The following is a 14,158-nucleotide window of genomic DNA, read 5'->3' as shown; positions in this document are numbered from 1 at the left end:
CAACAATCAAGAACTGTAAGTCAATATAATTAAAGTCAATCAACTCAGCCTGCTATGTTTTTAGAGGGAAAAACACCCAGGTAGGCACAGACCTTGGAAAATCAATTCTGTTTGTTTCCCTTTTGCAAGTCTCTCCTTCCTTCCCATCCACCATCTTTGGAAGGGAACCATTTTCCATCACATAAGTAGGGATAAACAGAACTAAAAATAAAGACCTGAAGGTCTCCTGCAAGACCAGGCAGCAGGCACTGGGCAACCCTGCGGGCCAGGAGCCAAGGTTGTCAGGATCCAGAGCAAGGGCAGCAGGGACGTGGGCTCAGCGTCTGCAGCAGTCACAGGGGCCAGAGAAATCCAGCCTCCTGAAAACTGCATATATTAAAAAAACAAAACTGCATGTTGCTGGCAAGACAGGGCCTTTCGTGTTTCCATGTCTTGTTACTATTAGAACTCACACGGCCAAAAGGAAGTCATATGTCACAGGGAGATTCATGAAGGAATAATAAAAATGTTAGTCATTTATATAATGAAATCTTAACTTCTGGGCCAAGTTTTCTGCTTATTGATGGACACCTCTCATCCCCTTCCTTACCTGTGCCCTGCTTAAGGGCAGGAAGTGGCTTCCCCTCTGCAGCCTCACAGGGCCATGCCTGTGCACAGTCACACAGGATGACAGACTAAGGACCCTGACTCCCTCCAAGGAGTCACGGTCTGAAAGGACCCACCTGTCCAGCCTGTATGCGGACTTGGTCCTCACAGATGCCGTGGACACAGAGTGCCTTGGAGCCCGCTTCACAGTCGTCGTATTTGGACGCACACTGGGGGCCATGTGTCTCAGGTGAGCAGTGACAACTGTTAGTTACACAGAGCACAACGTTAGGGCTGGTATCAGGGTGAGTGCCTGTTTCTTAGCATCATTTAAAAAAATAATTCCAATTGCAGGTCAGTGATCTTCATGTGAAGCATAAACCTGCAAACTAGATTTGCTGGGTGAGGTCTTGGGAGAAAACCGCTCTGCCCTGCTTCAAGCAGTGCGATCAGCAAGTGCGTCTTCGTCTCAACTAGTGGGAGAGGGCACGACTTACTATCTGGGCACGACTGCCACTAGGCATTTTCTGCTATCATGTCATCAAACCTTTCAGAGGACAGACATCTCTAAGAGTTTGTTCAAGATGGTCCAGGGAGAGATCCGCAAGTCCATTCGTTTGTCCAACTGGACCCACTGGTAAGCCAGGTAACCCACTGAGCAGACAAGTTCCTGAATGTTCTCCAAGACTGCATAACCCCACAAGCAACATGATATCCACATCTATGATAATTCTTATTCTACTACAAAGGGCAATACTTCCTCTACCCATGAGATGCACTTAATATAGTAACATTTCTTTCGTAGCCACATTTTAACTCACAAGAAGGAATTATTACATAATACTTAAGCTGGCGAACATTTCAGTTCAGCCATAACCTAGTAAAGCAAAGTTGTTTTAAATTTTCTTTAAGCTTTGTATAATTCCTAAAATCACTGAGTTAGCTTAATATCTGCAGTGAGTCTTCAAAAGGAATGTGGAAGGTATGAGAATGGCCCTGGGGGAGCTGGAAGGGGTGAAGGAGTCACCGAGCCCAGTCTTATTTGCACGTGTCTGAGCATAGTGGGTGGAGCGGAGAGCCAGGCCCAGAGGTCACTGTGTGCCTCACTTGAACAGCCGTGGACCTCATGGAGGAAACTGACCACTGGGGCTAGGAGTCAGAGGCGAGGAACCAAGAGAAGCTGCCTAACCATAGGCCATGAACTTGTTTCTGAGGGTCCTGGAAAAGGGGGCACTCTACTAGATAAAGAAGATGTTTTAACAACACACATTGAGGTTCAAGTTCAGCTGATGTCTATGGATAAAGACAAACCTGTGACTGATTGTGGGAAAGGAGAGTTTGCTGTTTGAGAAGCAACAAGGGTCACACTCAGCACAGAACTTGGTGTCCCCATGGAACAGCAAAGAACTAATTGCTGGGGTGGCACCTTTGAGTGGGTTCCTTGGAAGAAGATATCAATGAACGTGGCCAGAAATGGAGAGTAAGAATGGGGTGAGTACCATTCAGGCCCTCACATGAAGCATCGACAGACCTAGCACATAAAGTTACAGGATGCTCAGTTAAATCAGAATTTCAAATGAGTGAATACATTTTTTGGTACACATACGTCCTGTGCAATTTGCAATACCAATATATACACATATATAATTGTATATAAGTTGTTCCAACAAGAAACCATATTTCTGAGCATTCCAAGGTTGCCTTTATCATTAACATTAAGTCATAGATTAGTAGCAATAGATGATTAAACCTAAATAGAAATTCAACTATTCATTCCCTACCAAAAGTTATTTAACTTCCTTTTCTCTCTACAACTCTCCCTATCATATTCTCTTCCCTTTCCTCTTCTTTCTCCCATCCTTACAAAGACTATAATAATAAAAACATAATATGCTAATTAAACCAGGAGCTGAATGACCTTCCTGACATCATTCTGTTCATCCTTCCAGACAAAGCCACAGTGGCAGGGGCCAAGGCAGAGGCGGTTAGGGACGATCAGGCAGGCAGAGGTGGTTAGGGGCAATCAGGCAGGTGGGTGAGCAGTTAGAGGCTATCAGTCAGGCAGACAAGTGGTTAGGGGCAATCAGGCAGGCAGGCAGAGTAGTTAGGGGTGATTAGGCAGGCAGGCAGGTGAGCAGTTAAGAGCCAGTGGTCCCGGATTGTGAGAGGGATGTCTGACTGCCAATTTAGGCCCGATCCCACAGAGAACCCTGTGGGATCGGGCTTAAACTGGCAGTCAAATATCCCTGGAGGGGTCCCAGATTGCGAGAGGGTGCAGGCCTGGCTGAGGGACCCTCCCGCACCCCCAGCCCTGTGCAGGAATTTCATGCACCGGACCTCTAGTTTTTGAAGATAATTTAATTAGATTCTTAGAGATTATAATCTGAAGTTCTATAATATATAGTCTGAAGTTCATGTACATATTTTTTCTTTTTTCTTTTTGTAAATATATTTTTATTGGTTTCAGAGAAGAAGGAAGAGGAAGAGAGAGATATAAACATCAATGATGAAAGAGAAGCATTGCTTGGCTGCCTCCTGCATGCCCCACACTAGGGATTCGAGCCTGCAACCTGGGCATGAGCCCTGAACAGGAATCAAACCATGACCTCTTGGTTCATAGGTTGACACTCAACCACTGAGCCAGGTCGGCCTGGCTCATATACATATTTGAGCATTTGATCCAAGTGGCTCCCTTGTTAAAAGTTTATTTTATCACCATCACCACTTGTCAAAAGTTTTTTTTTTAATTTTTAATAGGCTTTCTGAGTCTATCATAGATGAAACATCTGAGTGTTCTGAACCTCATGGGACATGACTGACCATAACTATTAACTGTTCATCTCAGAAAATGTAATAACTTGCTGTTTCTGTTTCTTATAAAATAACTAGGGCCCGGTGCATGACATTTGTGCACTGGGGGGGGGGGGCGCGGCGGTATAGGGCCCCTTAGCCTGACCTGCACCTTCTCCAATCTGGGAGCCCTCAGAGGAGCCCTTTCCAATCAGGGAGTTTCTGTCTGTCTTTGCAATCATATGAGCGAGTTGTCTGAGACCCCAACTTGGTTTGGATTCTTGCTCACAGAAAAATAAAAGCATTTTTTTTTTTTTGCTTCATTAGTGGAGATTTCCTGGAAGTTTTAGGATATCTTCCCTTTAATTTTTCCTAGACACTCTGATTTTACTTATGTCTCTCACCTTTGCTTTCCCTCCATCCCCTACCACAACAGTAACTTGCTTTAGGATCACTTTGCTCTATTGTCTAGGACAGGAGTCCTCAAACTATGGCCTGCGGGCAACATGCAAACCTGTTTAAAAAGTTTGAGGACCTCTGATCTAGGAGATCTGTCTGTCACCAAAACTACTATTCCCAGAATTCCTGGTGCTCCCCACACTCTTGGTTTTCCCTTCCTACTCTGTCTCCGTCCCACAGCCTCCCACTCTGCCAAGTCCTCCAAGCCAACAGCTCTCTCTCTCTCTGCTCTCCTGGCGGTTTTGGGAGCCAATTTCCCCAAGCTGCTCCACTCTCCGCCTGCTCTCCCGCTCTGCTCTCTGTCCAGTGCCTGTGTATGCAAATTAACCCACCATCTTGTTGGGTTGATTTGCATATTCACTCCTGATTGGCTGGTGAGTGTAGCAGATGGACAGTCAATTTACATGTTTCTCTTTTATTATATAGGATAGTGCCAATCTATAGACATTATTTTCATCTTGGGACCTAAAGGCATTTTCCTGTAGGATGTGTTCAGGAAATTGTGTTTATCTCATCACTAAGAGCTCTACTATTGGACAGTGGCTTAAGATTTGAGAGGAGATTCTGGTTCATGGACTTTCAGTTGAATCCTCCCATTTTATCTCTTGCTCCTTCTTGCTCTTATCACTTAGAGATGAATTCATTTTAATCTTACACTCTCGTCTACACAGCTACAAAGTACACTTCTTTCATGATATGAGAAGAAAGAAGTGGGAAGGAAGAAGCCAGTGGACTATGCACTCCCTTGCTGTGATCCTCAAAGACAAGTATTATTAATCCCATTTTATGGGTGAGGCTCACATTGCCCAAGGAAACTTTTATCTGTGTTATGTCTGCATGATTGTTTTTCTTTCTTTCTTTTTTTAAGATTTTTAAAATTGATTTTTAGAGAGAGAGGAAAGGAGAGGGAGAGAGAGAAATATCAACGTGAAGCCTGCATGCCCCTCACCGGGAATGGAACAAGCAACCTTTCAGTGCACAGACGATGCTCAACCACTGAACCACATCAACTAGGATACACCATTGTTTTTCTAGATCACATTCCCACATCCAAAGGCTAAAGTTCGTTGAAGACTTTCCCTTTTTATGTCTTTTTAATAAACAGTGTTTGTATGTAAAACGTATTCTCAAAGTATCTGAATATGGCCTTTAAAGAAAAAGAGTAATGAATTAAAAACCTCCCTGCAGAAGTCACTTTTGTAATGACTAGGTTTTTCAGTCTTCAAACACACGGCAAGTGCTCTTGGCAATTGGAAGAGGTCAAGTGCACTTTCATAGTCTTAGTTTAACTTGCTTTAGAGTCCATGGTTCAATGCTGATGTAACTGACTAACTGAAAGAGGTAATGAGCTTAATACCTAACTACTATTTAAGCTAAAACCAGACAATCTTTATGGTTTAAGCTCTCCACGTTTTAAAATCCACCAGTGATAAGAATGGAGATAACTAAAATAAGGCCTGCTAAACATCCTTGTGTTCCTAAAGAAAGAAAAACAAACAAACTCAACCTTTTTTTCCTAGAAACCTCAAACGGAGCCTGAGGTATATAATATACACCACCCAGGCGTGGCCAATTTGGACCCATAGGGCTGTCTTACTCCAAAGTAAACAGGAGAATAATAAGAATCAATTCTTCAGAACAAAGATTCAATAGCAGCATTGTGTCAAAATATTAGCTGTTAGCCGCCTGAGGCAGTTGAGGGCAAGCCCTGGAGTCACAAGAACTCCTAGGCAGAAACAGACAATGAATGGTATTCCTTGCTCTGCTTTCAGTAACTCTAAAAAATAATTTTAACCACAAACTTTCTTGTAAAATAGGGCTTTTGATTAATTAGCATTTGCATAATGATTTATCTTTCAAAGTAGGAATTATAATCCTTTTAAATAAAGACTCCTTTGTCTCCCCAAATCACTGGACTCCCAGAGTTAGAGGCAGAAGGAGGCCCCCAAACCAGAGCAAACTGCCCACCCTATTGCCACAGCTCCAGATTATCCAACAGCCTCTCAAGTTTAACTTTAGCAAATGTCTGAAGTTTCCCGAGGGGGTTACTAGCCTCAGAGAAGCTACTGATTAACAAGGATTTAACCTCACTTAATTAATAGAACTCAAGGAAGCCTCCAAGTGTTTGCTGTTTCCTTACATAGACTCCATAGAGCAAGAATTTAATCTTACACTCATGCACATTTCCTATGAACTTTTATTCCTTCAAAAATCTCTCTCATGTCCAGCCAGTGTGGCTCAGTGGTTGAGTGCCAACTATGAACCAAGAGGTCATGGTTTGAATCCCCGTCAGGGCACATCCCCAGTGTGGGGCGTGCAGGAGGCAGCTGCTGATCAATGATTCTCTCTCATCACTGATGTTTCTATCTCTCTCTCCCACTTCTTTCCTCTCTGAAATCAATAAAAATATGTTTTTTTAAAGTCTCTATTATATGCCTAAATTAGAGTGTTTATGTTGTAGAAAATGAAGTGGAATTCCTGAGACTTCATAAACTATCCCCATGCCAAGAAGAACCTAGATTTAAATGTTCTGCTCTCAGCCTTCAGCAGATCCCTAAAGGGCAGAGATTAGAAACCAGAACTATTTCCAGAGTCAGCACAATGAGTCTTGGGCTTTCTTTTATAACGGGTGCAAGAAAGAATTCAGCATTGCTCTTAAAGTTTGAGTCTGCTGTTTAGGTAGCTCTCAACTGAAAGAAACCTCTAACATTCCCCCTGCCTCCCTTTGTATCTGGACAAAGAATTTTCACCCCTGGCATGCAGCAAATAGTTGTGTCAAAGTTTTTCTTTTCTATTTGTGGGGGAAGAGGGGAGAGTGGTGCTGGGAGAAAAATAATTTTGCCTTGGTTTATGGATCTCATCCCACTTGCACACTTTGATATTCTGTTGCCTTGTAAGACCCTAGAAGACAGTGATGATAAAGGAAAATCAGAGTGAGATCTAATTTCCAGGACATTCCTAGATATCAGGAAGGCAGTAAAGTATTAGTGCTAGAAGCTGGGACATTTGCCACCTAATGTCTGTAAGCAGCAGGTCTCCTTGATAAACGCCCATAAACATATATCAGGAGATAATGCTTTCAAGAGAATGAAAGATTAGACCCACAGTCTGGATCTAGCCCAAGCTTGAATGTTTATAAAAGCAGCAACGGGGGAGGGTCATTTAAGTGAGAAACAAAATACTGATAGCAAAAGCTCTTTAATAACACAATATTTAAGTTAGAGGTGGTTAATTTTAGTTTTGTACCAATTATTAACTCATTGATGTATCTATCAGGAGTTTCAATGAGTCAAAACTTGTAACTTAGAATGAGAAAAAAAAAGTTAAGATCAGATCAAAAGAACAAAAGACAATGGTGGGGGGGGGGATAAGGACACATATGTAATACCTTAATCCAGTGGTCTGCAAACTCATTAGTCAACAGAGCCAAATATCAACAGTACAACAATTGAAATTTCTTTTGAGAGCCAAATTTTTTAAACTTAAACTATATAGATAGGTACATTGTTATTAACTTAATTAGGGTACTCCTAAGCTGGCCTTTGCTAAAAACGTCCTCAATCTGATTGAGGTACGTTCGCTGAGGTCGACCCCTTCCAACTGTCCCGTCCTCAACTCGTGCGCTGCGTCTCCTGTCACCCGACCAACCGACACCCCCCACTTCTTCTAACGCCACTTCTTCAAAATAGACTCTCCCAGGCCAAAAACCAACTTCTGCGCATGGGCCATGAAGTTTCAATAGCACTGTACGTGCATGCCAGCACGTGGTATTTTGTGGAAGAGCCACACTCAAGGGGCCAAAGAGACACATGTGGCTCGTGAGCCGCGGGTTGCCGACCACTGCCTCAATCAATAAAGAAAAAGAAATTTAAAACAACAACAAAAGAATAAATTAAATGAAAAAGAGAAGGGTTGTGACTGCTTTTTGAAACAATATAGTGTGTTTACAGAAGACCAGGAAAAAAAAAATTACTGTACTTATTTTTGCTGGAAAGAACAGAATGAATATCGTTGTGACGTTGTGAGGGAATTGAAGGACAAGATAGTAGAGACGATAGTAAGAGAGCAAATAATTGCTCTTCACTCTGGTGAGATTACACTCCAGTGTATTCATGCACGACAAAACCAATTCCTTTATCTTTTAATAATCACAGAGTGCAAGCTACCAACCAATATATGGAGAAAGATAATGTATTTTAGAAAGTGACTGTAAGAAACCATACAGAAATAAGTTTGAGGTTGATCTGCCATAAATTTTTGGACTTGATTATTCAAAAAGATAATGTGCCAGCCAGTCTTCCTAGAATTTGATGGGAACCTGGAGGTGGAGTGAGGTTTAACTCTTAGCAAGGAAAGGGAAGTTTTCCCAGAGAGGGCGGTGCCTGAGCTGAGCAGGAAAATGCTGTAGACAAGCCATTGGACAGGGTCAGTCAGAAGATAGGGCTGCATGATGATTGTCGTGAGGGGCCTTGTAACTAATTGAAGAAAGTCGGTGAGAGTTAACTATTTGAAAAAAACTGCAGTTCAATTCCTGATTCTTATTATGGTTAACATGCTGCATAGGACTTGAATAAAGGCATCCTCACTAAATCTACTGCTATGGTGGAGTAGCCCTTGATGATGTAAGAATATTCAAAACCTGTGGAGAATTTTCATAGCAATTTATTTGACTCAAATCAGGATATTCCGGGAAGCAAGATCTCAGCAGGCTGAGAAAAACGCTATAAGAATGACAGTTTCCAGTTTCTTGTTTGCATTTGAGATTAAGGAGAGAACCTAAGGAAGATGGCATGAAGGTGGGAGAGAGGAAGGCAAGAATTGGATTACAGAATAGTTAAAGGTATGTACTGTTTTGAAGGTGGCCAAGTTTTAGAAAGAGGGTTCTAAAGGGACATTTCAAAGGTGTGTTGACCTAGATGCACAGAAACAATGGACAGAACTTGCTTAAAGCAAAGATAAGCCTTTTACTGAAGAAGTTATGTGCCTGACTATCCGCCATGACCTGCCCACTCAGGAATTCATGATCAGGCCACCCTGAGAGGCTACTTTCCTGGGCCTCCCTTCTTCAACTACACCTGCGTCTATTTAAAGCTCTTAGATGGCTGCTCCTTCGATCTCTGCGTGTTACGAACCCTCAGCCTCACCTTGCATCATGCCCTCCGTACTCTCTATGCCGGCCACAGTGGCCCTCCTCCAGTTCCTCAGGGCCTCTAGAAAGAGGAATTCCTTGTGGGGTGAGAGTTGAGGATGCACAGTTTTTCTTGCTCTAGGTAAATAGTTGTGTGTAAAGTTTAAATAGAGCCACATATTCCCCCCATGGAGCACCTAATTTTGCTGCCAATACAGATAGTTAATCTTGGATGCTTTTAACTATGGGATGTTTTAATCCTTCACTGCACACCCCACAGTGGGGATTGAGCCCGAAACCCAGGCAAGTGCCCTTGACTGAAACTGACCTGTCAACCCCCTGGTGCATGGGATAATGCCCAACCACCTGGGCCACACCGGCCAGGGCAATATATATTTTTAAATATGCAAAAGTGATAGTTTTCACCCAAAGCTTTAAGAGACTTTACATGTTTCTGCTCATCCCTCTGGGGGCTTTTGACCTCAGCCATAAGAAGGGCGTTCCTCAGGTGGCTGCTGCTCCTCAGGCCCCAGGCCAATAACAAGACATGGCAGACCAAACCTAAACTGAAGCAGAGCCACCATGGCCAATCTACAGACCCAGGAGCAGGAAAAGTAAAAGCTTGTTGTTTAAAGGAAAAAGAAACAGTTACCTGTAGCTCCCTACTGTATTAATACACGTGGCTCCATTCTGGCAGCCGAAGGGTGTTCCCGCGTAGATCTCACATTCATTAACATCCACTGAGCACAGAGGACCCTGTGTTTGTGTAAAGAGCAAAGTCAGGTGCCACAGGTTACAGAGGCATCGGGTCCCACGTGCCAATGAGATGTTTAAGGATTTACACACAGACAGTAAAGACAGTCAAGCCAAATCCAGTAACAGCAGTACTAATATTAATCTCTGGTTAGCCTTCCTCTGGAACTCAGATTTCACCTCCTAGGGAAACACCAGTCACACAAGAAGGATCCTATGCAAACTAATTCTCATTTCACTATTTTAATAAGCATGTCAGGTACATTGACACCGTGAATAGGAAAGAACAAGAAAATGCACTTGGCTATGTCAGATTTCTTTAGTACATTTGATGCTAAACGATTTAAGTGGATGTTAGCTGAAATAGTATACGCTTCCATGTAGTTATCCACTCCAGTGAAGCCCTCTTTACGATGGCTTAGCATTTAGTGGGTTATATATACATGCTTGCCATTGTTTGGATTTTGGCATACACAGTATAATTCATTCCGATTCAGAAGACCACAGAATCCTAGAAACTTTGGATGGAAAATGAAATATGTCTGAATGACTCCAAGGAAACCACAGATGCTGACTCACCACCGTTTTTAACCAAAGACCCAGTGACTCACCTTCCACTGTGAAGGACAGATACAAAAAAAGGAATCATGAAGATTGAGGCAGGTTCCACCGTTTTGGCAGGGATTGCTGCTGCAAACTTTTTTGTCAACTGTCTGAAACAAAGACAGGACGGTCAGAGAGGGAGTGGTACTTGCCGCTGGCAGCAATAAAAGGCCTGTCTCACTGCAGGTGTGTATGTACAGCTACGTTTTACCCCAGTCCCTGAGGGTCTTCCTCCAGATGTTAAATCAGTTACTTAATTCTTCTTCGAATCAATGCTCTTGTGAAAAAAATAAGTGTTTCACATAGGTCCTATTCATGTTCCTTCACTATTTGCATGGATTTAACCATGGATGGGATGAAGCAAGAGGTGAGACAATTCTCACTCTATTCTTTGGGAAAGCATTTTTCACCAGAGAAATATATGTTGGTAGACAAGCGTAAAGAGTTCAGGTGTGGGAATAATAATGGACATTCTTATTGTGCTAAGAAAATAAAATGGAAATGCCGGTTCTTTTGCTGTTGCTGTTATCTTTAGTCCCTCCAGATAAGCATTTGAAATAGGATCATCTTTTGCTGTCACCCCTCCTCCAAGGGTCAAGATGACTGAACTCTTTTCATCCAGGCCCCTTTGTTTGCAATGTGACCCCCTTAGATACACCCTCCACTCTCATGCTCACATGACTACTTTCAAACTCGATTCACAAACAGACCGCCTTTGTCTACACAACCTGGGGAATACGTCAGATTTGTAATGGTTCGGAGGAGGAGGGGGCAGAGAAAACTTCTTTAGAGAGGACAAGTGATTAGGTAAGGAAAGGTATGCTATTCATTTCACCTAATCATAGTCTAATTCTATGTTTTAAAAATGAAAATAGGAGTAAAATGTTCACTATATTCCTGTTAATATTCAGCAACTCACAAAGAAAATCAAGCCTGTTGCTGTCATTCTACAGAGGAACTGGGGGCCAGAGGATAGCCAACCAAATGTCTCAGCACCATTTATTGCAAAGCCCATTCTCGCTTCACCTTTGTCATAAGTCAGGTGACCATACACGTGAGGGTCTCTTTCTGGACTACGTTTTCTTCCATTATTCTATTTGTCTCTCTTTGTGCCAATACCACAATTAGCCCTGTCCATCAAAGGACACGATTGAGAAAGTTAACCACATTCTCTTTAAACGTTTTCCTGGTGTACAAAAGCAACTTTGTCTGGGGAACAGAAACGAGTAAGCCTATGGGGACCCGACAGGAAATGGAATCGCTGAGCACTCAGGAGGAAGACAATAGGGAACATGGAGACTGTCCTGCCCAGAGAGCACCGGCGCTATCTGAAGGCATAAAGGCACTTACATTCAACATCATCACAAACTCTTTCTGGGGGATAACAAGGACAGTCTGAGCTAATTTGATCACGGCACCGAGCTCTAGAAGTCGGGTAGAAATAGTGAAGCACTCCATGAGACTGAAAACGCTAGTGCTGGGTCTTGATCCACAGGTGTGATTCATTGTTCACTTTCATTCACTTAGTTACTCCTTTAAAAGATCAAGGCTAAGCGTACGATTTATTATCTAAGTCGGGAAGAGGAATAAATTAACTTGTTTGCCAAATATGAAACACCAAAGCAGAAGACATCATTTGAAGCATACTCAAATCAGGTCAAGAACATTAGGGCAGAGCCCTAGCTGGCTTGGCTCAATGGATAGAGCATTAGCCTGCGGACTGAAGGGTCCCAAGTTCAATTCTGGCCAAGGGCACATGCCTGGGTTGCAGGCTCGATCCCGATTTGGGGGTGTGCAGGAGGCAGCCGATCAATGATTCTCTCTCATTGATGTTTCTCTCTTCTTCTCCCTTCCTCTCTAAAATAAAGAAATAAATATATTTTTTTAAAAAAAAGAACATTAAGGCAGAGATTGTTAACCTGGAATCCCCTGCCTTTTATTTAAATATTTAAATATGGGACACTCTGTGCATTTCTTTGGGTAGAAGGTTATGACTTCCATGAAACTCTCAAAAACATCAGCCTAGCCAAAACCGGTTTGGCTCAGTGGATAGAGTTCGGCCTGCGGACTGAAGGGTCCTGGGTTCGATTCCGGTCAGGGGCATGTGCCTGGGTTGCGGGCACATCCCCAGTGGGAGATGTGTGGGAGGCGGCTGATCAATGTTTCTCTCTCATCGATGTTTCTAGCTCTCTGTCTCTCTCTCTATATATATATATATATAACACCAGCCTACTACAAAAGGGATTTTTTTTAAAAAAAACAAAACCCCTGACAAGGACTAGTTTATAAGCCTGTAGAACAACAATGAAAGGTATACCCTAAGACAAGCATGTCAAACTCAAAGGCTAACACGGGCTAAAGAAAAGAGACATGCAGCCTGCGGGCCAAGAATTTGACATGCTTGCCCTAAGAGATTGTTCAAATTTACCAGCAAGCCTACTTTTATTTTTTTTAAATATATTTTATTGATTTTTTACAGAGAGGAAGGGAGAGGGACAGAGAGCTAGAAACATCAATGAGAGAGAAACATCGATCAGCTGTCTCCTGCACATCCCCACTGGGGATGTGCCCGCAACCAAGGTACATGCCCTTGACCGGAATTGAACCTGGGACCTTTCAGTCCACAGGCCAAAGTTCTATCCACTGAGCCAAACAGGTTAGGGCAGCAAGCCTACTTTTAAAGAAGTTTGGAATATTTTGTGATATACCTCAGACTTCTTAATTTAATGTTAGAGAGGACAAGTGGCTTCAAAACTTAGTCCTTGGTGCCAGAATCAGCAAGCTGGGTGGTCAGTAGCTGAGCAGAGAGAGCACACTAAGCCCACCATACCACCACTGCAGGGTGACGGCATAAGAGGAAGAGCACGTGGACTGCTGAGCGAGTCAGAGGCCGCAGTGCTCACATGCCCAGTGACCTTGGGCTGGTCACTTCATCTCTCTGAGACTCAAGTTCCTCATCTCTATCCTGGGAAGCATAAAGCATGATGATAATTAAACTATAGCAAAAATCAAAGTCCTTGATATGAATCATCCATCCATCTCAAGATAAGAATACTAGATTCATTAATGATGTTAGATATGTAGTACTTATGGGACTTACCTGCTGTAAGCTTTGAACTTTTCTCTCAAGATCCACAAACTAGAAGTGGGAAAGAAAGAGCATAAGTTACCTGATTCAAAGGCATTTTACATAAACTGTTATCCCCCTGACATGCTTTTCTAATGCCCTCTTTTGGGGACTCACTTTATCTGTTTGTTTCTTCTTTTAGTGCCAGACCCCTCATCATTCCTCTCCCCTCCAAGCTTCCTTTTCTTTCTACTTTCATCACATAGACTTTTTAAAAAAGAACTATAATCCACTGATGAATTGATTCATTGCTTCTCTGCACACAATGACTCTGGGAATTTTTATCAATGACAGGGATTCATCCACTTCTCCAATAAGGAGGTTGTTATCAGAACATGAGCAAGGCTACTTATGCAACAAGTTCCCGCTACAGTATTTCCAACATTCTGCCCATCACCACATCCACATCCACATCCTCTATGAGAGCTGTGTCATTGAACCAAAACGTCCATGATTGCAATGTTAAATTTCTACAGAAGACACAAAGTTGGTATGTTTCCTGCCAAATGGTTGCTTATGAAGGTGAATTGAGGAGACCCCACTTGCTTTAATGGTATAGATGTCAGACTTACCTTGGAATTAAGCTGATGTATTTGACTAGAAATATTTTGAGGCAGACCTCCTGCACTCCTTTTTAAATCTGCAATATCATCTTTGTTTTTCTGGATCTAATTTTAAAAAGAAGATGAAGAAGAAAAAGAATGGAGAGGAAG

General features: G+C 42.6%; 1 pseudogene; it reads right to left on the bottom strand.

Moving 5' to 3' along the window:
- The window catches only part of LOC102769218, a 54,929-nt pseudogene that overhangs the window by 39,760 nt on the left and 1,011 nt on the right, over positions 1-14,158 (bottom strand).

Source organism: Myotis davidii, unplaced genomic scaffold (genome assembly GCF_000327345.1).
Source record: "Myotis davidii unplaced genomic scaffold, ASM32734v1 scaffold980, whole genome shotgun sequence".
NCBI classification, from domain to species: Eukaryota; Metazoa; Chordata; class Mammalia; order Chiroptera; family Vespertilionidae; genus Myotis; species Myotis davidii.
This window is presented reverse-complemented; position numbering and strand designations above follow the sequence as displayed.